The sequence below is a fragment of the Miniopterus schreibersii genome, assembly GCF_964146895.1.
Source record: "Miniopterus schreibersii genome assembly, chromosome: 6".
Classification (NCBI taxonomy): domain Eukaryota; kingdom Metazoa; phylum Chordata; class Mammalia; order Chiroptera; family Miniopteridae; genus Miniopterus; species Miniopterus schreibersii.
This window is the reverse complement of record NC_138107.1, coordinates 31,114,008-31,138,054: the sequence shown is the minus strand read 5'-3', so window position 1 is coordinate 31,138,054 and position 24,047 is coordinate 31,114,008.

Below are 24,047 nucleotides of genomic sequence, written 5' to 3'. Positions count from 1 at the left end.
TAAGTTGGGTTTAAATTATTTTTCTTGTATATAAATTCTTTCTTAGTAGATAGTTTAGGTAAAATAAAAGTGTGGCATTGTCATTCCATAAACTATAAAACTAAAGTTAATTCTCTAGGGGATTTAGGATTTTTTTGGATTCTGCTTAAATCATGCTTAATGGCTGTTCTTGGTCAGATCACTAGTCTGAAAGTATATTCTACTGATTTATGATTATATTGGGATAGAATCATTGAAATTGTGACCCTTCAAGAACATCCAAAATAATATGGTCAATTTTACCTTTAAACTTTCTGGTAATTCATTTTAGGGCTCCCTGAAGTCTCTCTCTCTCTGTTCTCTGACTCTCTGTAGAAAGGTACATTATTCAATAGCATTTATGAAAAATACTTGCTTTAAATAACAAAATGTTGAGCTAATTTAATGATAAAAGTATTTATTTGAAGAAATTAATTTATTTTAAAATAGTTATTCATTTTCCAAGTGGAGGGGCCTAGTCTTAACAAGTTTGATTAGCTCCCCATTGGCAAAACAAAGAGTAAACTGAAAATTTTTTTTCTTGATCATTGCATGGAGATAGCATGCTATTCAAACATTTCAAGAATCACTGATAAATTACCCTTAAGGAATAGAAAGTGGGAAAGGGAGTTTTTCTTTCTCATTTGTTCTTTTTTCATTTATCCATTTCCCCCCATTTGTCCATCCTTTCCCGTAATCATGGAAATTTTTAGTTTCCTCCATCGTTCATCAAACGTTCCCCATTTGTACATCCTCGATTACCACCACACCAAGCTTTCTTAGGCAGAAATGGAGCCTGCATCTTTAAAGCTAGCGGAAATCATCCCATGGTTTTCAGACCCTCTTTATTCCCTAGAGCAAAGAGGAACACAATAGTAGTTGGTGGTTTGTCACACTTTCCTCTGTGACTGCCCTGTTTGGTTGACCTAAGCTTTTTTGCCTCCATTCTTAATGCTTAAACCTACAAATGAAACTAGGGCCAGTCACACTGTATTTCCATCATCAGTTATCCCTAGTGGTTCAAATTTAGCACAAACCTGTTGTTGAGTACATATTAATTAGGTGAATATAATAGGATGAAATCACAACATGAGTTTTTTAATAACTCTTCTTTGAATTGAAGTATGGTTGTTATCTTGTGAGTTTACAGGTTTTTTTGTTGAAACTCTGGAAAAATGCTCACATGAGCAACCAAGCTGGTGATTGCCCAAAACAGTGTAAGTCATACATTAACTTGTAGTAAAACTCTGCTGAAAGTGTTTAGTTTGGAGATGCAGTGAGCTATTTCAAGTTAAGTTGCCCTTTCTCTATATGAAATGGTATAGAGGCCTTGCAACCTGATTTCAAGGTTCAACTCTGAATAAGAATATTTTTGTCCCTGTTTTCTGTGTGCTATGTCACTGTTTGCCACAAGTATAATGTATATGAGCCTCTTTTCTTTTGCTACTTATAACCCAATTCCCATGCCAGACAGTATTGGAGATAATTAAGGTCTATTGAAAGCTTCATAAGGCAGCTACTAACTACTGTGTCTGTAAATATACTCTCAAACTATCTCATAGTCCTGCATTTTTAAAAAATGTGTGGGTGTGGGAAGTGATGGTGAATGAAGTCAGGGTAATTGGTGCTTATTTGTAATAAGAAAAATCGCACTAGTAAGGGAAGACTGTGTATGTTTAACATTTAAAAAATTCTTCCAACCCTCTCCCACTCCAGCTCCCACCCACCCCTACCTCATAAATTCAAGAAATTGGAGGAATTAGACTCACAGGATTTTATAGCTGGAAGGATTTTAGAGAGAATCTGATTAACCCTCTTATTACAGTTGAGGAAATTGATGTCCAATGAGGTTAAATGAGATCACATAGCAAGTTTAAAAGCCTAAATGACATTAGTAGTTTATTTCCTTTAGTAAACACTGTTCTGATTAATCTGCCTTAACATGTTCATAATCAGAATGTAATAATAAGGAAAAATGACTAACCTGTCCATGATGCTTTCCCATATGTACCTCACTCATTTCTCAGAAGAGGTCTGTAAGGTATAGGTATGGTACTTTCCATTTACAGAGAAAATAGGCTCAGTGATCGTCAGAGACCTGCCTGTGCCAGTCATCTATCAAAAGGGCCCAGTGCTCCCTGTCTTTACACCTTGGCAGAAGCATTAGCTGGTCTCAAGACAATACTCATAAACCACAGGCTAGGAAACCACATCTTCATACTATAGCTCTGGCTCTAAACGCGGACCATTTATTAACTTTTGTCTATTTTGTCACTTTAAAAGGGGGAAAATTCTATTTTTTAAAGAGCTATAAGCTTATAAATTTCAAAAGAAAGGTGTTGGATAGTTATAAATAAAGTGTGTTTTAAGACTCTCCTTATCAATGTTTTAAAAATTCAGCCCACATACTTTGAGCACCTATGATATGTAAGACATATTATACTCCAGTAGACACAATGGTGACAGAATCATGGCCTCAGAGTTTATATAATCTCTCTTTTCAGAGATTTATCTAGATAGAGAACTGTTTTTGAGAAATGTCTGGTACTATGTACACATTACTCTTGAGATATGGAAGATATTCTTACATCTCAAATGGGTCAATCAGTTTTTTGTAAATATTCATATTAAAGTATCCAAATGAAAGAAAACTTAAAATACAAAAACATAGGAAAGAAAATATGTGTATAATCTAAATTTTTTGACATGGTATTGTTTATAATGTACATATAGGTTTTTCTTGTCTTTTCTTGAACTTGATGGGATAGCTAATGTTCTCTCTCACTGCAGAGCTTTGTAACCTATTTTACTGATTATATAATTCCACGAGGGGTCAGTTTCTGAGTATGCCAATAATTTGGCAATTTTTCTATGGCAATCACTGATGTTATTTTACCCAAAATGATTTTTAAAAGACTCTAAACTACCCTTGGCTACAACTAAGAAATACTTTTTCTGAAAAGTATTTTTTAAGTGAACTAAGTGGCAAATTATTTTCAAATCTTTCTTTAAGAGCATAGAAATCATTTAATTTGCTTGAAATAACCATAGAAATACCAACTATGTACAGTTGCCCTAAATTAGAAACAGATTTTTTAATTATGAAATGTATAAACAAAAAATATTTTTTAATGCAGCTTCTAATACTAAACATGTTGAATTTTTACCCTTTGGGAGAATTTAATAGCCTTCATTTTAAAAAACAAGGATTGTTTGAATTTGGAATTTGCCATGTGATTATTACAATTCATTTTAAATTTCTAAAGTCCCTTTAGAAATAGGACTTTATATTTCAACTGGGAAGGTATTCCTAGGTGAGAGTTGCTCTTTGTGAGAAGTCTAATAGAGCAGGAAACCCTGAGTGGGGAAGAGCTGAGCCAGCTAGTGGTCAAGGGATGTTGCCTGGGAACTGCTGACAGTGACGCTGAAGGAAGGGAGGGAGAAGGGATGGGAGGAGTGAGATGGAAAGTCCCTTATTAGCCTGAAGGCTGGGGTGCCCTGACCCTCTGGAATCTCCCTCCCTAGTGAGATTGCCAGCCAAAGTAGGAGAGGAGGGGCTCCAGACATTGAGGGAGTAGGATGATAATAACCACAAAACTCTGATAAGCTTTGGAGAGCTCCTGTCTGCAGAAACCTGGCCTCCATTGTAAATCAGTATTATTTTAAAGGAGATTTGGGCAAATGAATAAAATATATGATGAATGAATGAGTGATTGAATGAATTGTTTTATTACCAAAGGATTTGGATGTTTCTACTCTTTAAAGTTTTTTAATTAATTTCTATGTCCAATTTATAGTGAAAACAAATTTTTATTTATCATTAACTGTATCATATTTGTTCAAACCCACACCCTCCCCAACTCCACAAATGACTCAGAAGAGCTTAGAATAGCAAAGCATCAGAATACCAAAGTGAGTGATAGATGTGATTCCAAGTCTCAAAACCTGGCATCCCATCTGTGTGATGATGATGGTAGTAAATGCTTCATCATATCATGGCAGGGATAAAATGAGATGGTGTGTAGACATTGCTTGGCATATAACAAAAATTTCATATTAAAGTTAGGGCTATAAACTTGAGTGTACAGTTTAGCTTATTCTTATCTTATTTTACACTACCATTTTATTCCAGAATGTTAATTGAACAAAAATATTAATTTCTAGAGTAGGGGAGATTTTACTCTTTATAACTCTGTAAGCTCTATACTATCCAAGATAATGCTTTTCTTCCTAGAATTTGAGTTTCTTACTCTCCCATGTGTGCACAATCCATGGGGAAATGTTCCCAGTACATTACTATAGCCTATGGTCAGTTTCAAGAGGCAAGGACCAGGTAGGTCTGTATTTTTATTATTTTTTTAATAAAACCTGACTAGGGTATAGACATCCAGAGCTGCACTTTGGGTGGGGAGACTTTTAGGGACCTTGTCTAACAGGATCTAAGAGGTAGGATTTCTGTGGTTTTGAACTGAGTGAGTTTTCTGTGAATATTTTCAGGGTTATATAAGACAAATCAGGGTCTGATGTATTAGACACAATTGAATCTTATACTGCTGTATTTATCTTTAATTCATGATTTTAAAAATAGATTTACTGGACACATTTCTCAGGTAATGGCAAGATTTTTTAATCTTAAGCAAATTTATGTAGTTCTGTCTTTCTAAATTAGTGGTTCTATGCCAGAAGGTATAGCAAAATCCTTTGATAGCTTTTGCAAAATACACATGCTCAGCTCCCTCCCTATCTGATTTAAGAGTTGCAGAGTGGATGGGGCAAGAGGCAGTCCAGGTATGTGGGGTTAGAAGAAACTGTCCTGGGAATTGTTGCCACACTCTCATTTTGGGGATTGCTATTCCAGATGGAACTGATACTGCTCAATTACTAGAAAACAAGCAAATGGTTTAAATAACATTGAGTCTCACTTAAACTGGCAAAATTGTTCCACACCTCGTTTGGAAGAATGCTTTACCTTTCACGCAGATTTCATCTAGCAGGTGTCTTGCTGAAAAGGAAGCCCATGTAAGGAAAAGGAAGCGAAGTACTATATTGCTGCTTCTCCAATGTCCTTCTCTTTATGAGCCCTTGTAACTAAGATCTTACAGTCTTGCATGCTTTGGAGACTTTTTTTGTTTATTCATAGAGCTCTGAGCAAAAGGCTGGATTATCAAAAAGTTGTGCTGAGGTTTAATATCTCTTTCACCTGTTCACAAAATTGTCTTTGAGATTATTTGCTTAGGATGTACTACTAGTCACTTAGGGTTTTTCATTTTTAATTTAAAGTTGTTATTTAAAAGTGCTAAAATTCCAAGGCAAGTAGGAGATCTGTCACTTTGAGAAAAATTTATGGGAGTGAAAATATTTTCTTTTGTAAACAGTTACTGCTATACAATGTCTTCACAGGGTGAAAGACTTGTTATTTATCTGTTTTAATTAAAGAGTACTCTGCCTATTTGTGACTAACTCAAAAGAAGTAGATGTCTTGGTGAGAAGTTCACAAGGTTGGTAGCTGTAGCTGAGTTTGGTGAACTGACTCGAGCTCTAGTCAGCAGCGGTATAGGAATGCCAAGTACTAAGAATTTCTGGAATGTAGAATCACACAGCACTGATAAAGTTTGCTTTGTTCCCCTATGTGACTTGACCCATTGAGAAAATGTGGTTCCCTAGGAAGTTTTAATAGTTCAAAGTCCTTAGTTAATAAAGAAAAAGAACACAACATAATTCAGCTTGTTTTCACCTGCTGCCTCAAAGATTAACTTTCTTAACCTTAATGGGATAGAGTTACCCTTTGCTTTGAAAAAGTAATTTACAGAGCTCTTCACATTTGTTAGTTTCAGTAAACATGACACTGTTTGTGTGGATTTTGTTTTTGTTTTGGGTTTGGTGTCACAAACTACTAAAACTTCTGCAACTTAAGAACCTTATGGTAACTTAATCTAAAAACAAATCCTGGGGGAAAGGCACACCCTCTTTTCTGTATCAACTTAATCTTTCACTGGTCTAGGAAGGGTTTTGAATTACTTCAGGAAAGTAGTGACTGATAGAGCTTAACCTTCAGTTTTTCTCATTTATTTTCATAAGAGAATGGGAGTGGAATTCAAAACATTCAAATTTGGAGTTAATGTGCGTCACTCTGTTGCAAGTGATAGGTCCTGTGTTTTTCCAGTGGGAAACTGTGATCCACAAACTGATAGATGGCTGTTGTAGACCTTGTTGTTCCATTCTGTTTTTTTCCTGATGGTTGCTTACTCTTTCAAAAACCAGCTGACTGTACAAGTTGTCTCTGGGAGCAGATTTCAGAGCAAAAGTGATATATAAAAGCAGCACACGTAAGTCCTGTTTTTTGTCAGAATTTATAATGTTTGAAATAACCCTTTTTATTTTCCATTGAGAGTCTAAGTTCACTTAAATGTAGTATTTAATGTTAAATGTGCACTTATGTTGTTAACATGATTTGATTTCCACGTTTGGCCACTTTCACTCAAAGAAGGATTTTAATTACATAAAGCATACTCGAGTCATTTTAAGTAACCTTGCCTTTGCCTATTTGTTCCTTGTAGCTAACAGTAATGGATAAAATCTGTTTGTATATGTCATCTCAGTACATCACAGAATTTTATAGGAACTTGTTAAATGAATAATACACATTCATGAAGCTTTTTGTTTTGAATATGAGACATTTTCTAGAATATTTCTATTTGAACGGGACATTAGTACTGTACAGAATTGCTGCCTGTACGTCTTAGAAACACCTGCTAGAGATACTTCTTCAGGTTAACCAAGAGAAGGCAGATTCCTGTTGACAGTGAGCGACTGTAAACATCCTCGACTGGAAGCTGTGAGGCCACAGACGGGCTTTCAGTCAGATGTTTGCAGCTGCCTACTGCCTCGGACTTCAAGGAGCTACTTTAGGAGCAATTATCCTGTTAACTAGAACTGAATACCTTGCTTTCTCTTTGATACATTTTTACAAAGCTTCGGTGAAAATGATATCAATTAACTTTTAAACCATTTCTGTACATTTTTAGAGGACTTCAGCAGGGTGAGAGAAGTGCTCTGTGTGTGTATAGAATTTGCAATATCAAAAAAAGGGCAAAGTGTTCTTGAAGGAGTAAAGAAATGTATTATAGTGTCTTTGTTCTTACAAAAAGCGTACTAAAGCAGTATTTCATAAATCATTCTAAAAAGTGATTTCTGTTCTCCTGCTGTTTATATTTATCTGTAATTTCAAAATAAGTGTTAAAAAGAGCCATTCACTGACATTTCTTTCTATTAATGAAATCTAAATTATTTGAAAAGAAAAAAAATAAGGGCCAGAGTGAATGGTTAATTCACTTTGTTTGGATTAAACTTCTTTTATTTCCTTATAAGTTCAGTCTTTAAGTAATAGTTTTCAATTTAATGAAGTGCTTAAACTAATATTGACTCAGCTAACTCTTATTTGAAAAATCTATTTGTTCTTGTTTTAGCTGCTGAGAATAGTATTTTAGGCATTTGTTGATACTATATTCAATCAAACTGTTAACTTTGCTTTATGTAATAGGACATATCTCTTTAAAATAATACGTGCATCAAATGCTATACTAAATATATGAAGGAAACCTAAGATTTTTAAAAAAACCCTGTTTTGGATCTCTGTGAAGGACCTAGTTTCTAATTCGTGTTTTTTGTAAATCTGTATTTGTCTTATGGCAAATTTGTTTAATAGGAAACACTCATATAGTAGAAATGAGGCACTTTAAAAGGAGGTGAAGGTGGCATTCTTTGCCCTCTAACACATAGTATCTTCTGTACATGCAGTATTATCATTAGTGTAGAAATTATAATTTCTGTTCCCCCTTTAATACCTATTGAGGATGTTGATAAGAGGTGATATTGAAACAGTGTGACCATACCACTGTTTAAAATTTGACCAAACTACAGTTGAACACTCAGCTGGCATGGAGAGATATATATAGAAGTGCCTTTAAATTTCCCTCATACATAAAGCCATCAAGTGAAAAAAACTCAATTAGTCATGCTGGGCCTTGAAAGGTTAGAGACTGCCACTGAAACGGGTGGGAGGGGTGAGGATTTTCCATCTGCTAGGCCCCGGGGTCTGGAATTGAGATTGTGGCCTGCTTTTTAATAGGTAAACTTAAAACACTTAGAGCAAATAACTCAGCTGTGTCCCAGGGTAAATGACTATAAGTTTGGAGAAATGGGTAAACCTTTCCTAGTTCTTTGACCTTCACTTTCTTTAAGTTCTGTGTTACTTCACATGCCCTCCCTTTCTCTACTGACCGGTAAATTTTCCATTTCCCACTTCTATTTGGTTATTTCCTTCATTTAACTAATTGTTTATTAGAATATTTTAATTTGTAAAAACTACAACGTTCTTAAATGTTCTTAAACCAACAAATAAAAATCTCCAAAAAACATCCTGGGCAGTTTGAAATTAATACCTATTATTTATTATGTCCTGTGCCCCATATTTCCATAGTACCTATCTAAAATGATATTTTAAGATAATATCAAAAGTATGCTATTTATTTTTGGAATAATATCTAAATGCAGTTTTTTTATTTCACAAAAATATCCAACTTTTAAATTTTACAGTATTACATTTCTACAACTACATAAAGTTATTGTGCACTTAAGATAAATTAATATTTAGCATAAATTAGAAACTCTTGATTGCTAATTGCTTTCATGTGGGTTTTTTCTCTACATAATTTTGAAATGTCATATTTATATCAGCATAGTAAAATAATCATACATGATCTAGAACATAACATTTTTTAAATGGACTACAATAGGTCAGTCACTGAGACGAAAGCAGTAAAAGATGTGGGCTAGATAAATGTGACTTGAGTGTTGCTGTAAAGTTTGTAATGTTAAAAAAAATAGTACCACACTGAGTAATCATCATAACAGTTGCATGTTTAGTTTTTATTTATGATTTGCCAAAATTAAAATTGGCATGTCCTTGAAAGGGAGATTTTTAAAGGAAGTGCAAGGGGCTCTTAAAGTGACAGTGGTGACTCATTTAAATGATACTTATTTCCTGACCTTAAAACTCTGATTTGAACCCGCACTCCATTCTATCGTGCTTCATGCGCTCTATAAATATTGCACGTGTGAAACCTTTCCTCTACTAAAGAATATCTAAAACCAGGGACAAGGACTGTGGAGGCTGAGGACTGCATCAGGGCCTGCTTGGGAATTAGGAGGGTATACCTGTGAAACGGCTCTGCCCAAACTGGCTCTCAGACTTGCTTTGTCTTCTTTCGTTAAAATTGTAGCTAGATATTACCATTGCGGGGGGGAAATCTGTCTTGAGTGTTGTCAGTTTGTGGTGGCTTAAAAATAATGTGAAGGTGCCATTTGCTTTTCTGTATCAGAAGAGTAACCAGAGGTTAATTATTTCTCTTAACTTTTGAAGTGACTTACTGAAATCTTACTGAAGTTCTTTGTGAACCATCTTTTCAGCCTCACTAAAATAGTGGAGAAGACTCTCTTCGTATTGCACTATATCAGAATAAGTATTCTAAGTAGATATGGAAGATACGTTTGATAGTGTGTACTATAGATGATGTGTGCACGAACTAAGCTCTTAAATCGTTTAAGAGATTGGATTTTTTTATGATTATTTTTCCCCTTCGTTTTTACTACTCTTAATGGCAGAAAGCCAGTAAATAAAAAGGAAAAAAAAACCCTCATCCTGTGCATGTGCTTATTATTAGAAACAATAGTCAGTCAATTAAATATTCTTTAATAGGCTTCTTCAGTTGTTATGCACCAAGAAGTGTATCTCGCTAATTAATACACACTTTTAAATCATCAGTGTGAATATGGTGGGCAAGTTAATGTTACCAAGAGATACTTAATCAGCCTTTCCTAGTTTGTATATCTAATTACTATATAAACTTAATGATCCAGTAGTTTGAGAGTTGAGGGTTTTAATGTAAATTAAAACAAAGTAGATCTGGGATTCATTCAGCACACACAATGTGAACTTACTGTCTCCAAAGGCTTCACTATCCCGCATGGTTAAATAAATTAATGAACGAGCTCCTCCAGGTACTTTAACAACTCTGAGTAAAATGAGAATCTTTCCACAGCTCTCAATTCAAAAATGACACCAGGAGATCTCAGGATATGAGATACCTTACTGGAAAATGTATTGAAAAACATAAAATGTTATACAGTGTGATAATGTGTTATAAGCCTATTATTCTCAATGTGCTTGCTCGCAGGGACTAAACTACCATTTTTGAATTTTGGATTTGGGCGTTTTAGCTAAGGCATTAAACTCCTGAACAAATGCTTATACCAATGAGGGAAAATGTACGTAAAAGCTAAAGAAACGCATATAGTTAAATATGTAAATAAATGTCTCAGTGCCATAAAAGAGTGGCACAGTCAAGATTCTCACAGTAGAAATACATTTATTTACAGGATGTATGATGTTAATGAATAGAAACATTGATGCCCTGTTTAAATAAAGACTTATTTGCACCAAGTGTAAATATGCTGAAATGAGTTGGAGAGTTGGTAAAAGTTACAAATTCAGATACTCAACTTGGAGCATTCATGTTCATGTTTTGCACATAATTTTTCTAAGTGCATATTAAGAAAGTGATTTTGTTAAATTCATTATTCTTTAATTATCATATTAGATTAAAATTATCTTTGGAATTATAATCTTTTAACTATGGACTGTCCATCTGGAAAATTTAATTTTGAAACATTTATTCTTTTTCATATACTTTCAGTGGCATTCTTGGCCATATCAGAAATATAGTTGTCTTTTTCCAGATCTCATTATACTTCCTTCCCCCAGTAGATATGTATTTTACTTAAAATAAGTCCTGACAGTCAGATATTAAATAAAAATTTAGGAAATGTGCATACTGTTTATTCACAGGAAGAATAATGTTCAACTGTATTTTGAACCAAACATCTAACCTTTTTATGCTTTAACTTTAGTTTCTGGGCTGATTTTATTGATTTTTTTGTAACTTGTTCCTAAATCTCTAGGTAATTAAAAATCATTTTGAATTGTTAGAAATTCTAAAATTTTAAGACAATTATAATAGCATAAATTCAATTTGTCAAAATGCAATTTACTAAAATATAATTTATCTTTTTTTGTATAGTAAGAATCTACTCAGGTTGTTGGTACACATTTAATTCTTGTTGAATATGTGTGATATGTGCTAATAGCTAATTAAAACCAGCCTTAATTCAGCTTCCCACCTGAGATAACACTAGTACTAGTGCTGGGAGAAGTCAGGGATATGTTTCGGATTGGAAAATAAGCTCCCAGGGCCTGGTGTGCAGTGCCATGCCCTGACTCTGGACATGGTAGCTGTCTTTTTCCAAAGGGAACAGAAGAGTCCTGAGAGTGACTAACAATGAACTACCTTTTTTTTTGAGGTTAGGGAAGAAGAGGAGAAGACCAATGAGGGCAGAAGAATTTTTTCTTATTAAGAATGATTATATCTTAGATTAAGATATTACTTTAGGGCTACAGTACATAAGTGCTGTAATGCCCCTCTTTTGGAGCACCTGCTAAGGCAGGTCATGATTTGCTTGTGCTCCATCTTCTGCTCTCCCCCAGCTTTCTAAGCCCCAGCCACACCAACTTCCAATTCTTCAAACAACTTTGCCCTATTCCTTTGCATTCCAAAGCCTTTGTCTTAGCTCTTTCCTCTGTATAAATTGAATACTTTTATTTTACCCACCTCCACTTTCCAACACATACAGCCACACACACTCATACTTAATGCTGTTTCTTCATGGGAAGTCTTCCCTTATTCCCTTTTCTTCATGATATGGGCCCCTTTGTCCTGAGACAAGAGTCATGAAAAGTGGCCCATCGTGAAATTTTGGGGCAGGGGGCATTCCAAGTAGAGGGAATAGCAAGTGTAAATAAACAGAAGTTGGATCAGGCAAAAATTATGAAGTATTCTGGTTCAGGTGAGCAAGACAAGGTCAGGCAATACAGAGCCCTGTAGATCATAATGACAAGTTTGAATTTTACTGATAAGCATTGGATTAGTACTTGTTATCATGAAATAGTCTTTGAATTTTGAATTTAGTTTAACTAAATTCTAGGACCTCAGTCATATTGACTGACCCTATTAGAGTGTCAGCACCAGTTTCTTAAATGATAAACATGTCATTTCAATGAATTTGAATGCCTACTAGTAAAAAGAATAGTGAATGTTAGGGACTGAAGGATACAAAGTTGAAAAAGACTTGATCCCTGTGGTTGCTAATAAAGGTGGGATGAGATAATGGCATGTGGACCAGAGACCCAGAATTACCTGAATCCTACCTGAGACCAGCCACCCCTTCCTGAAAAGGTCTCACAGGAAATACATGCTAAGAAAAGGAAAAGCAAACATAGTATCACTAAGTGGAGCATCCCTTCCAACTCCAATATAGAGTGCCAGTGAACCAGGCTGAGCTAAGGAGTCATTTGTTTCACACTCCTTTAGCCTAGAGCCCCATATTTATGAGAGATCTTGAACAGGATGGAGTATCTGAGAAGATGAAGATGAGTTTACCTTATCGCTTACTCTTGGGAGGAAGAGCATTCACCACAAAGTTTATCCAAATGGGATTAAAAACTGCCCCTGTCTTTCACGTGAGCCCCGTGGCCAAGAAATGTCAAAAAACCTGCCCCACCGAAGAGCAACATTCCTCTTCTATGTGTATGTATCCACGGTGGGGGCAGGGGAGTCAGGAGGAAAGGAGGGCTACAGGTGCCAGTGTGCACCCCTATTCTCCCTCGATTCCAGTACTTACTTGCCCTCAAACAGTTTTTTTTAGGTGGAGTTGATGAAATACATATAAAATAATTGATAGCACATGATGCCCTAAGTAATGGTAATAATAAAATACTGGCTGACACTGAGTATGTGCCGGGCACTGTTCTAGGTGCTTTGTGTTATCTCCCACTTTAATCCTCACAACAGCCCTGGGAGGTAGTGCTACCAGAACTTCACAGATGAAGAAAACGAGGCACAGAAAGGCTAAGGGACTTGTTCAAGGTCACTCAGTAAGTGGAAGAGAACCTAAAGTAAAGAATAAAAAGTGATCACATAAGACAGCACAGCCGATTTAAGCTGGAAGAACAGTGAAAGGCATTTGAGTCATACTTCCTCAGGCTGAGGACGTGAGGAGGCACAGGGTGTGTGGGGGCGCAGGAGGGTGCGTGCTGAAGAGGCGCCTGCTCTGCGCAGCCTGACTGCCCCCCGGCAGGTCAGAAGGAACCTGGGAGCCCTGTAGTCAAGAACTATGCTGGGATATTGTGGAGGTTTTGAATATGTAGTGCAAAAATAACTTGATGCTTATGGCAAGCTACACTTTTAAATTGTATTGAATTATAAGATAAAATTATGCAGAAATGTTTTGTTTCCCTTGAAAGCTAGAAAACAAGGGCCGGCTCTGGCTGCATCTGTAAATAGGCTGCTGTTTTTCTTTCTTTTTGTAGTTGTAAAGAATCATTCATGCCGGCGTAGTTAATGAGCTTCCGCAGCTGTTAAATGAAATTATATATTCTGTTCAACTAGGGCCATCTAATGCTGCCATTGTCTCCTGGCCGTCTTGGTGTCTTCTGCAGCACCGGGACACTTCTAAGTCACAATGGCCCGACTTGTTCTCAGTCCAGGAGAAGCTGCGGCCTGGGTCAGACAGGCCTTCAGAAGGAGAGGCTATCTTGGCAAAGGTAGCCATAATAGGATGTTATTTTTCCATATCACAGCTGCCCTCTTCAGCAAGGACTGTGAGGAATACTAGAGGGGAACTATTCACAATTTTCTAAAAAGGTTTTTTAAGCAAAATTATTATCCATCAAATTATACACAGACACTAACTTTCAGTCTTCCAAGTAGGGCGCTTCACCAACTCCATAGTCAGCTGTAGCTGAGGGAATCAACTCTGACTTGGTTCTTCTCTTCCTTCACAATGTTTCTTTGTTCCGCACCTGACCTTCTGGGAGGTCATGTCTTTTAGTATAAGTTTGAAGATTTTTCTCTCTCCCAATCTGTTATTGCTCTAAATTCAGACTTTCACATGCAGTCGTCCTCGTGGTTTCTCTCGAGGATCACTTTCCTCTTGTGCACTACAGAAAGTGCTAACTCCCCAAGTGCCACCAACAAGTCACTCCTCATTCTGCTGGTGCCAGGATCTGCTTTGCGGCTCTGATACGCAGCTGCTGACCTCTTAGAGGCTGTGTTCAGGGGTAACTGCTGCCTGCTCCGGTGCTGGGATTGGTTAGAGCCAGATACTTTTTGGTAAAAAGGGAGTAACTCCAGATTGGGACTAACTGCGCAAGTCTCTTACTGCACAGAAGTTATGAAACTCTGTGCTTCTTCATAAGGTCCCCTCTTTCCAAACACCTAATTCTCTGTCATCCTCCAGTGAAAAAAATATTTAGATTTCTCTTAACGAACATTTCCACCATATATTTACTGCAGGAAAAAATATTTGCTAGGCAGTATTTGACTATCTGCTATATGAAAAACCAGGTCTATGGCTTCTGGGTTATTACCATAAATAACTAATAAAGAGTTATTCCTGGTGAAGTATTAATTTAACCAATTAAATGCTATTTAAGAGTCAAGCATAAGAGAACCAGTGAATAAAGCACAGAAAACAAAGATATTTATGTGACGAATGCAGACATATGTGCAGCTACGTATTCTTACACTTCCCATGTCTTTGCATCCCAGCTCCCATATGGACCTTCATAGGTGGCCATTTGTTCTGCTGTTTCTAAATTTGAGCTGTTTGAATACTAGGTGTTAATCATGTTATTCTGATCATTAGTTACATCTATCTGCATGTAATACTATAGCAATATATATATGCTATCATAATCTTCACCTTTGCACCTCTTAACTTTTGAAGAGGAAGTTAATTTCAGTGAAAAGTGGTGAGGAAAATATCACTGAAGAGTAAAAACATGGCTTCATAAAAAGAGAAAACCAGGAGAGCCTTCCATGTCTTGTTCTCTGTTCATAATATGAAGGAAATGTTAGAAATATAGTCTGGAGACTATTTTCTATCCTATACTGGAGCTCAACTATCTGCTGACACACAGGCCACTTAGGAAATATTGCTGAATAACACATTTTCAAATAATCTGATGTCATCTCAGCCAAATTAATCTCTGAACTAACAAGAGTCCTTTCTGGGCTTCAGAGATCTGTAATAAATAGTAGATATTCAAGGACTGCTACAGTGATAGTATTTATGCAGCTTGGCTAGAAATAGTCGCTCTCTTAACGTGGTGGGTATTTAAGATGAAGACTGTCCCTGGCATTTATGGCACAGTAGGAACGTTGGCCTGCTGACTAAACAAATATGATTGCCAGAGTGAGTTATTAAATTCCAACTGGCCTCACTTGCTAGAGAATTTCACTCCTTTTCCTCCCACACAGCTTCCTACTTTTTATTAGATGAACAGTTTTCAGCTCTTGCAAATAATTGCTATATTTTGTTAGTCATTACCACAGCAGTTTCCCACTGTTTATATTTTTAAACTAGCACTTGGATGAGTCCCATTGAAGTAGAACAAATAAATATGTGTGTGCATCTGTGCAAATATTTGTCTAAAATTACATTATTAAAAGTCCCAGTGAACTTTCGATCTAACTGCTATGCCTTGTATCACTTCAGAGACAATCACATCATCAGGCCACTGTTACTTTGCTAAACATGGGTGACTTCATTGCAGCGTTTCCTTTAGAGGACTATTTGGGAGACTCCCTTCCAATAGAGGAAGTGGGTTGATGAGGGCCAGTGTTCTCATTCCAGATCCTTCACATCTCTGAAAAGCTGCATCCTTTGTAGAAAATAGATCTGTATGTGTGCCAAAGTATAACCCTGATGTTCATCAGGGAGGGGGAGGAGGTCACATATTCCTTGTCTGTTTGAGCAGCAATTCTCTCATTTGGCAGGAGTTTGAGAGGAAGTATTTAACAATGGGATTTTATAAAATTCAATGTAGTAAAGAATGTTTTTATATTTGAATGGATCTAAGGAAGTTTTCTTTTCTCCCCCCTGATAAGTGGAGGGTATTTAAGGGTAATGGTATCTGTGAATTTGTTGGAAGGATTTGGCTCTTTTACTGGACTTTGTAGAATAATTATTTTTCCATTTTTATCATTTTCATGAAAGGTAATCCTCAGAAGAAAAAGCTGTAGTCTCTTAACTTCGTAGTGATCTTAAATATTTTCCTTAAGGGGAATTAGTGAGGAAGCAGCAGTCTCTCAGGAAGGTTTAAAGCTGTGATTTTATTCAACAACCAGAGCTCTTTTAATGTCTCCAACCATGCCAGAAACGATGAAGTTATTTTCTTTCACGCTCTCACTATAAGACCCAGTATTTTTAAAAGCCTGAAACACAAATAGCTTTATGTTAAAAATAGCACAAAGTAGAGGAAAAGATGTTCTTGTAATCACCCCCTTTCAACCACGTGAGGCTGCCAAGGGAGCCACTGAAGACACAAGTTTCCTGGGTCTAGCGCACATTTCAGACAGGGTCAGTGGTAGGCTAGCAGTTACAGTAGAAAGTAGAGGCCATCTGCTGAGGAACAAAGATCCCTTTCCTCTAAGGCCTGCTAAGTTTATAGGTTTGGGACACAAGAATGGTTGAGGTATTGATTACCCAGTGACTCATGCCACCATAACACATAGCAATAGTTTACCCAAAAGTGTTTCAATGTCTGCTAAGAAGGGCAAAATAATACCACCAATGTACTTTTTAATTTGTAATACAGTCTGTTCAGACTTTGTTATTTTCTAGTCTTAAAAAAAAGTTGATACAGGCTCATCATAACATCATGAACTCTTCCTCTTGGGGGGCGTTAAGTTACTTGGTCCACATTTCTAGCAAACGGCAACCCTCTAATTGGTCACCGGGACAATGTTTGGATATCTCCTGAGTCAGAAATCTCATTACTGGCATATTTTGCACTTATAAATCAATCCATTCACTTGATAGATGTTTATTGAGCCCTTCCCACACAGAGATATGGCAAGGAACAATGCAGTTTCTTATTTCAAGGAGTTAGCCATTTAAAAGAAGGTAAAAATGGAAACCAGGGATTGCATGAGAGAACCGATGGTCGAGTCCTGTTGAGAGTTTTGGGAGATGGGGTCATGCAGAAAAGATCTATTTAGCTTAGTGTGAGAATCAGGAAGCAGTTCAAGAAATTTTTGAGCATAGTGAAGGACAAGCGAACCCTGGAGAAGTGGAGCAGGTACATCAGAGAGAGAAAGAGCCTGCCCAGGAAGAGTGACTAGTGGATCATGTTGCCTAAGTCAGTGTGAGAAGAGGACCGTGGACAGATGCACGGAATGTGACATTTGAAAGTGGGCAGAGGAAGATGCCTTAAAAGGAGCCAGGAGAGGAGGAAAAGGGTAGGGGTGTGAGGCTAGTAGAGAACTCGAGGGAGGGGAAGTCAACAGTGTCACCAGCTTCCAAGAGATGAAAGAATTGGCCTTGAACAGAAGAGGCCTCTTCCTGTGAAGAGGAATGGATGACTGCACATCAGAACAGATTCGAGCTGAGGTGCAGTAATGTGGGGGACAGAATGGACTTTATGAGGTAGGAAGTGGGGTAGGTCACACCTGAGAGGGACGTAAATAGGGAGGGGGGGGAGTTCGGAAAAGCTGCTGTGAGTATGAGAAGAAAGAGGGACTGTGGAAGCTGTCCTGTGCTTCACTGAGGGCCAGCTGAGATTAGAGGCCATAAATTTGGAGAAATTTGGATCCACGTGTTGGTGTGACTTTTTCCAGCCTTAAATTAAAAGTCCAAAGATAGGCACAAAGGAAGGAGAATGTGGCCTACTGGAAACCCCCCGAGAAGGAAATGTGCCTGTTTGGGTGGGTAGTGCACCATCACCACAAAGAGTAATGTGATGTAATAGGCAACTTTGGGGTATTGTGGTAAATTACACATTTGACTTATCTAGAAGCAGCTGTTTTTCCTCCCTCTGCTATCAGGACTCCACAATCTTTGGTTGTGCTATGACCTCAGTGTACTAATAGCCCACAGATCTGGCTTGGCTCAATAGAGTTTGGAGTGGACTCCATCATTTCTCTGACTTCTCATGATTATTTCCCTCTTTTCTCAAGCATTATGGATTGGCCTGTATACTTCAGTGCTTAACTGTACAGTAGTACCTGATTTACTTGACCCCATTAAGGAGTGAGCTGATGATCCTCATTACTTCATTTTCCAGAGAAGTGAATGAGATATTATGCCTGACACTTCTCTGTCCCACACAGCACCTAGAACAATGCACATAGAAGATCCATAAGTACTTGGTTGATTTATAAAGATAGCACAAGTCTCTTAAAATTGGCTAAAATCACATTATCTTTTTTTGGTAGTCAGCAGTGTTATTCAGGTTGGACTTAATGTCAATTAAAACTTACTCCTTTTTCACATGAATTGCTCTTTTGCCCCAGTTGGTATTTGTTCAGCCCATTACCTGAATTTAAGTAGATATTTACATTTATCCTGAAGACTTCACAAGAGCTGCAAGTTATGTCACCTTTTCCTCCATGAGAAATTTCTTAGAAATGCTACCTAATTCATAAGTCAGATTTGGCTCATTGCACTAATCTGTCAAAGTCCTTTTGGATCCTGATTCAGTTATCCAACCTAATTACTAACTTCTTGACTTTCATGTTAGATTGAGAAAGCCTTTATTCTATAGTTTAATTGAAGATATTAATAAAGATTAAAATAAAATCATTGCATAGAAGGGTCTAAGCAAGGACAGAGCCATAAGGCTGATTCTCAACACTCTCCTCCAAGTTGATGTCTGCTTATCAGTTTTGGGGGGTACAATTGTTCAGCAGTTGTGAATCTTCCTAAATGTATTGGGATCCAGACTAAATGTCTGCTCAAGGACGTCTTGAGAGACTTGGCCAAATATACTTTGCCTAACACATTTTCTGTCTGCTTGTCCATAACCCCATCAAAAGGGAGGAAATAAACATCACCAGCCATATTGTATACATATGGTCTCCTGTCTGCCTTCTATCCCAGATCCTTCTCAGAAAAGATAAAAGATCATTGAGAATCTAAGCCAGAGAATTTCAGACATCAGTTTATTCATTAAGTATTTCTTAAGCAGTTACTCTGAACTGGACCCTGTGCTAAGAGCCTAGACTACAGCTGTGAACAAGCCTGCCACCATCACTGCCCTCCCCAGAAATGTCCATTATTGCCTGGCTGCTGTCAAAGGCCGAGGGTGGGCTAGAGTGTAAAGCAGCTGTTGTAAGTGATAGACCAGAGCCAGGAAATAGCATGTGCAGAAGTGGAAGCTTTTCAAGTTACTAAGATTGTAACATAAAAATATGGTGTCGAGGTCTAGATAGTTGGGAAACTGGTTGAACTATGTAACAAATAAACCCTAAGAATCTGAAATTTGGCACAGCTTGTTTTCTAAAAACATTTGGCATTAATAGATTTTCATTCACTCCAGTAATTCAAGTGCTCACTACTGATGGCTTTCACACACACTAGTTAGCATGCTATAAAATTGGCACTCTTATCTGAAGCAACTGTCGTTGACCTTAGAACTGCCATAGAAGAATTTTGATTCTTTTGCCACAGGGAGAAAAAAAATGCCTAGCAGAACAATGAATCAATTTTTACTTCATTGCCCAAGTCTAATATTCAGAGAGTTTTTGGAGAATTGCTTATGCAATATCCATCTCTCCCACTGTTTCTCCAGAGGGCTCATGTTAATAATTTTCTGAAAGTCCTTTGTTTATGTGTGCGCTACACCTGGGCTGACTTACACAGGCTTCCAGGTTAACCATACCCTATGCACAGACCTCAAAAGGACCGCGTATAATCAGCCCAGGGCCTCTATTTCACCCCCTCTCAGTTCCTTTTCCCTTTCCCACCGAAGGTTATTTCTGAGTCTGGAGTTTAGTAGCCTCACTAGGAAAGAGTTCAGAAAAGCAGTATTCTTTCTTCCTTTGGAGCCCGCTCCCTGCAGGAGCCTACTTCTAGGTGCCTTCCACCCTTTAAGGATCCAGCAGGCCAGGTGTTGGCACGCAAACCCAGAAACTATATACAAGACCTCTCCAGTTGACCAAAGGGAAAGAAATGTTTCCTTTTCTCACTATTGCGGTTTTCTTCCCCCTCTTCCTTTATATATTTCCCTTCTAGCCTCTTCCCAGGCTTCTTTCAAATCCCTGTTTATATAGTGGCTTCCTGTACAAATGTGTATTCCACTTAGATGTGAAAACCTGCCTAAATGAAGTTAGGCAGATATGTGATGCCAGATATACACATGACTCACTCCCTTGCTTCATTTAGTTTCCTGATCAAATGTCACATTAGTAAGAAAGGCCTTACCTGACCCCCACCTCCATCTAAAAGAGCTTTCACTCCCAAATGATCACTTAACCTGCTATACTTTCCCTTGAAGCATTCGTCATACCTGTCAAATGAAGTGTTAATTTCTTAACCGATTTTGTCTCCTCAGGCACAGCAGGAGATCAGGGACTCACTGCCACATCCCTGTAGTCTAGAACAGTGCCTGGTACAGAGTGCACCCTAAAATGTTTAAAATAAAAGAAGTACCTATTATGCCAATTAAGAACCTTGAGGTTTATGTTATTGAGGGAGTTGCTGTTATTATCACCTCTGTTTTAGAGCTTAGTACAGTACATTGAAGTTCAGAGCTTCTTCAGGGTCACACAGTTGGTAAGTGCAACCAATATCCAAACTCAGATCTCTTAACTATTCATATGACCCTATGAAATCTCTCAAAATAGAGGTAAATTAATTTTATAAATAGGTTTATTGCTATATCTTTATAATTAAAGCATAGTGAACATAAAGGAAAGTACATTAAACTTTATTATAAGCAACTGCTTATTAGCATATGTTAACTACTTATCAGAGCGAATAAGACCAGAATGCCAGTTTTAATTAATGTGAAGGCTGCATATCAATTAAGTGCTCCAGTTTTTCTCAGCAAACTTTTAATATGGACTGTTTAAGAAGAAAAGAAATGGCGAATCTTATTTTAGTTTTTATTTCTTTTGTCAAATTCTAACGTGGCTGCTCATTCCTTAAAATTTAAAACTCTTGCTGCTTTATTTTCCTCCCATTTGGAGAAATCAGAAAGATGGTGGAGAAACACATCTTTTAAGTTTATAAATTATGCTCCTTTTTGCCCCACGGATGTCTGTTGCTTCCCTAGAAGCACTTGGGCACTGGTGGCTAAGCCACTAGCTTTGGAGCCAGTCATTTTTGTTTAGGCATTCGGCCTTTTTCTTGCTTCCCTTGCAAACTCCTCAGCCTTCGGATGAGTTGGAAAGGAAATGTACAGTTCTCAGATGAATTTTCACATGGTAGGATTTCATCTTTTTTCAAAGATTTCCTTGGTAAGGAGGAGATAGAGTGGACTTGTCTAGAAGCTTTTACTTTGCAAAGGTAAGATAACGTTCTTTTATCACAAGATTTTTTTATCATAAGTTTCTTTTTTCCATCGGAAACTTTCAATTTTAATATAATGTAAAAATAAAGATCTGTGATAAATTTATTCTATGTGTGTAAACACAATTAGAAAGACATAAAAATAACTACTGTGACAAAGTCCCCAAATATTTTAATACCATTTTGTTTTAAAATTTTCAGCACATTTTCTTCTCTGCTCAGTTCTACTGGGTTCTGTTTTCCATCAAAAGAAAACATTCTGTCATGTTAATATACAATAGCAAAAAACTGCACAAGGATACCACCCTCAGTGCCGCTGAAAAACATTTTCAAAAGTTTTCTTAAAATACAAGGAGTCACCTATTCAGGTTTCACTGAATGTAATCAGCCGCCTGAGAACTTTTTATATTTTTGTGTGGTGAGCAAACATCTTTTATCTGAACTGCCTAAAAAGAGCAGATGCTCGTGTCCTTCTTTATCTTAAAAATTGTTGAAATACTGAGAAAATAGTAACTAAAAAATCCCCAAAGAAAAATAATTCATAATCCTACTATTTGCACCGAAATATGTTAGTTTTTGCCTATTACCATGAGTGCCTGTCCATTGATGTGCAGAAGCAATTATGTTGTACAATGAAAGTCATACTAAGCTTTTAAAAAAAATACTTTGATATCATATTAATCACTTAAATGACTACATTGTACCAAATTACTGTTTAAATTGTTTTCATTTTTGATGACTAATATTCCCATATAACTTTTGGTTCTATCACTTTATTTTCTTACGATAAATTACCTTAAGCAATATCACCAAGTCAAAGGATTATATCAGATTCGCTGAAGCAATGGCTGTGCTGTGTATACAGGGTGGGGCAAAAGTAGGTTTACAGTTCTTATGGAAAATGATACAATAATTAATAAGTGATAATACAAGAATAAGCTCTTGTTTCATATACTCACAACTATAAACCTACTTTTTTCCCCACCCTGTATGTTTAGATTTTGCTAATTTAGTAGTTACAAAGTGCTAACTCAACATTTACTTGAATTTTTTAATTACAAAAACGTAGTGATCTCTATATTTCATTTGAGTTATGTCTTCATAGCTGTTGAAGCAGGCATTACTTGACTCCATTATTGCATGCTGAAACATTGATAGGCAAGGAAGGATAAAGATATTGCATTATCCCCAGAGAATTAACTTGAAATTTTATATAGTCCCCCATGATGTTATAAGAGACTATAAAGTATCCAGATACAGCTGAGCCTCTCTTGCTTTTCTAGTATTAATAGATATTAATATAAAGTTGTTAGAAACAGAGAATACTTCCACTCATTAATACATTCTCTGTTTAGGGAATGCATGTTTACATAGATGCTGAGAGAAGTCAACCGGAGTTCAGATCTTAACTCTTGCATGATTTTGAGCAACTTTTAGCCTCAGTTTCTTCATCTGTTTGGGTTTACTTATATATTATGGTAGTTAGCATTTAGCACAGGGTTTGGAACGTGAAAAACACTAAAAAATGTTAGCTATTATTATTAAGTCTGATCAGTTACATTAACACAGAACTGTTATAACATACGGTTTATTCAGGTAATTCAATGGAATTAATTTTTTTAAATGCATTTCCTTTTTCTGTTTGGGAAATTTATAATATTCAGTATAATATTACTTCTAACAGTAATTGATGGCATTCTAGCTGCAAATATGTTGTAGCAGATGTATTTCCTAAAGCAGATCTAAGTGATAGAGATGCTGCTGTCATCATGAAATGCACATTATGCCTGTCCACATGGAGGACTGTGAAATAGGTGGTGTAGTGTAGTAAACATGAATGTTGCCCATTACAACTTAAAAAGCAACACAGTGACAAAGATAGAGACTGTTGCTCTACCTATGATAAGTTGACAATGCATAAACTGTAGGAGACTCCACTTAATAAGAGACAAACCGTCGTACCGGAAAATAAGCTGAACAGATTCAAGTATAAAGGAGAGGAAATATAGGAGCCAAAGTGGACCACAGGTTGAACAGCAATCAAGAATTCAGGCATCCTGCTGTATAACAGGAGTGTGAGTTGTAAAGTCGGGCAGGCCCAAAGGTCTGAAGTTTATCACTTATTAGCTCTGTGACTCAGTATAACCTCATTGAATCTCAGAAGAAGAAGAAAAAAATGTTTTATTTAAGTACACTGTTGCCCAATAGGCACTTAGTAAATACTTACTTGCTTCTTATATCCTTCTGTTATTCACAAAGGTAATACAAAATATCATTTAAAACACTTAGGTTCATAGTGTTATTACTGATTTTCTGTCTGCTTGTTCTATCACTGAAAGAATGATATTTAAGTCAACAACTTAACTATAATTATAATTACCTAGTACTTCAAAGTCTGATGTTTTTTGCTTTATTTTATTATTTGATGCATATTTATAATTATTATAAATCCTCCTATATTTAACTCTTTTATCATTATGAAATGTATTTGACTGTAGTAATACTTCTTGTCTTAAAGCCTATTTTATCTGATCCTTATATGACCACTAAAGCTTATTTAC